Here is a 3,176-nt window from a genome sequence, read left to right as displayed (position 1 = left end):
CAGAACTGCACACAATACTCTAGGTACGGACTAACTTAGAGTTCTAGAACAACGTCCCCGCTCTTCTCCATGCCTCGGCAACCACTTTATCCGCCAGTTCTGATCCCTTAAGAAACCGGTGGATACGCACACCCTCTGATCTTCATGTGAATTATGCCGGGAACAGTGTCCTAATGAATGAGAGACTAATGTTGTAGCTAGGGCATTAAACTCAAAACTGTATCCTGGGGACGGCGGGTGTTGCGATAAATTGAAAGGAAATTTTAAAAAATATAAGAAAAACGAGAGACCAGAGGTGCAGGGCTGTGAAAATGTCAATAAAAATCTTAATAGCAAAAAATATACACAGCAGAATTTAGCTTTAAAATAAGTCATAATGATAAAAAAACTGAATGTATGCAGCAGTTATAATAGGTACTTAAAATCAAATATATGAATATTATTTGATAGACGTGGGTGTAGGCTGATCCAGGCGAGGAGCGTGATATCCAACAGTATTCAACCCTCTGGCAGAAAGGAACAACAGCATGTGACCGGGACTGCTCAGGTAAGCGCGCGGGCGGGAAGAGACCAGGTCGTGAGGAGGGGGCGGGGCAGTCACCCATGGGGCGTCCGCAGTAACCAAGGGGGTGGAGCCGGCAATCAAGAGACAGGGCCGGTAAATGGGGGGCGGGGCAGTAATTAAGGGGCGGAGAAATAAGTCGGTGGGCGGAGACAGTCACCAATGGGGTGGAGCCGGGAATCAAGAGACGGGGCTAGCAATAGGGGCGGGGCCTAATCTGGGGGAATAATCAGGGGGTGGGGCCTAATCGGGGAGGAATAATCAGGGGCGGGGTCTAATCAGGGAGCGGGGCCTAATCGTGGGAATAATCAGGGGGCGGTGCCTGAGCGGAGGGGGCGGGGAAAGTTGCCCGGAGCCGAGTTGGCAGCTCCGGTCCGTGTGTGGAGCGGAGTGTCAATTGCGAGCGGAATTTCGGAGAGGAGATCGTTTTCGGTGCTGGAGTTTAGGTAAACCCGCCTGGCTGCTGAGTAATCCGGTGCTGCGCTCGACCGAGTTAGAGTTAGGGTCCGGGTCCGGGTCCGGGCCCGGGCCCGGGCCCGGGCCCGGAGGAGAGCGCTTCCCGGGTTCGCCCTTCTCCCTCTCCCCGGCCCCTCACTGTGGTTTGGATGTGCACGGCTTTGACTCTTGAAGGTGTCTCTCGCACTGGCTCCCAGTCGCTTGCCCTGAGGCGTTTTGTGCAGTGGGTTCTGAGCAGGTATTGACTTGTCCCTGCGGTATAAAATCGACATGATTGATGTAGCAAATGGATGTAAATATCTGATAGCAAAACCTCTCTCTGCTTTGCTGGAGGAGAGGCATGTATTGATACTGAAAGGAAAGCGTGCAGCGGAAGTTGATCATATTCCCTGACTTTTCGCCAGTCGCCCACACACTGGCTGTCAGCGGTAAATCTTCCCGAGGGCTCGCCGACCCTGCGGCGCTGGGAGAGCAAAAGTTGGTTGCTGCTCTGAACCAGCTGGTGCAGTGAAAATGCACAGATTTCTTTTTAAGATTGGATTCCATACAGTATGGAAACAGGCCCTTCGGCCCAGCAAGTCCACACCAACCCTCCGAAGAGAATTCACCCAGACCCATTTCTCTGCATTTCCCTCTGACTATTGCACCTAACTCACAGGGCAATTTAGCATGGTCAATCCACCCTAACCTGCACATCTATGTGATTGTAGGAGGAAACTGGAGCACTCGGAGGAAACTCATACAGACGCGGGGAGAATGTGCAAACTCCACACAGTTACCCAGGGTTGGAATCAAACCTGGGTCCCTGGCGCTGTGAGGCAGTAGTGCTAACCACGGAGTCACTGTGCTGCCCGCATCGGCTGGCAGTTGTTGCTGTAAGGGAGAGCAGTGCATTCTTGTAGTCTGCAAGGATGCAGCTGTCTTAGTAATGTGGGGTCTGAAATCATTCTTGTTCGGATTAGGAACTGAGTGTAGCAGCATTCCACTGGGAGGATTTCAGGAGTATTTGCCCAGCAACATGCTGGGCAAGAGAATAAGAAAACTGGAGCAATGAGTAAATTGCTCACTCATTGGTGCAAAAAGACAGCAATAAGATTTTAGGCATAAATAGGCAATTTAGCCCATTGAGTGCTCCACCATACAGTAAGACTACGACTGATCTGATGATCTTCAACTCTACTTTCCTGCCTTAGCACCATCACCATAGATTCCCTTATTGATGAAAATTTTGTCTCCCTCAGCCTTGAATCTGCTTAACAGTCCAGTCCTGACAGCCCTCTATGCTAAATAACTCCAGAGACAACTGAGCCCTAAATGTGCGAATGTGTGCTGAGATACTTTTTGGCTCTTGATTCTTTCATTAGGGGAAACAACCTCACTACACATACCCCCTCTATTTTCCTAAGAGTCTTGTGTATTTCAATAAGTTCACTTGTCATTCTCGTAAATCCTAAGTACAAACCCAGCAGACTCGACGTTTTGTAAAACCCCTCCATATTTTGGTGGCATGGTGGCTCCGTAGTTGCCACTTACTGCCTCCCAGCACCAGGAACCCGGGCTCAAGTCCACCCTTGGGGGACTGTGTGGAGTTTGCATATTCTCTCTGTGTCTGTGTTGGTTGCCTCCACGTGCTCTGGTTTTCTCTCACAGTCCAAAGGTGTGCGGGCTACGTGGATTGAACTTACTAAATTGCTCATAGTGTTCAGAGATATGCAGGCTAGGTGGATTACCCATGGGAAATGCAGGAATAGGGGAGCGGAGTGGTTCTGGTGAGGTCTCTTTGGAGGGCTGTTATGGATTTGATGGGCTGAATGGCCTGCTTCTGCACTTCTATGATGGGACCCACCACTTGAACCTTCTTTGGACTGTTACCAATGCCATTATATGTTTGCTTAGGTAAGGAGACCAAAAATGGCCACAGTTTTCTAGCTGTGATCTGACTAGTGCCTTCGGTAGTTTTAACAAGATATGAAAATGTGTTGCTGGAAAAGTGCAGCAGATCAGGCAGCATCCAAGGAGCAGGAGAATCGACATTTCGGGCATGAGCCCTTCTTCAGGAATGAGGAAAGTGTGCCAAGCAGGCTAAGATAAAAGGTAGGGAGGAGGAACTTGTGGGAAGGGCGTTGGAAATGCGATAGGTGGAAGGAGGTTAAGGTGA

The 3,176-nt window shown here is 50.0% G+C and overlaps 1 protein-coding gene across 1 annotated transcript in view; it reads left to right on the top strand.

The window, feature by feature from the left end:
- The first annotated feature begins 882 nt into the window (after window positions 1-882).
- Window positions 883-3,176, top strand: part of ccdc102a (coiled-coil domain containing 102A) — a 251,223-nt gene continuing 248,929 nt past the window's right edge. The window contains exon 1 of the mRNA XM_043707419.1: window positions 883-1,008. The gene's annotated coding sequence lies outside the window, so the exon portion shown is untranslated. The remainder of the gene's footprint in view (window positions 1,009-3,176) is intronic.

The sequence above is a fragment of the Chiloscyllium plagiosum genome, chromosome 17 (assembly GCF_004010195.1).
Source record: "Chiloscyllium plagiosum isolate BGI_BamShark_2017 chromosome 17, ASM401019v2, whole genome shotgun sequence".
Classification (NCBI taxonomy): domain Eukaryota; kingdom Metazoa; phylum Chordata; class Chondrichthyes; order Orectolobiformes; family Hemiscylliidae; genus Chiloscyllium; species Chiloscyllium plagiosum.
This window is presented reverse-complemented; position numbering and strand designations above follow the sequence as displayed.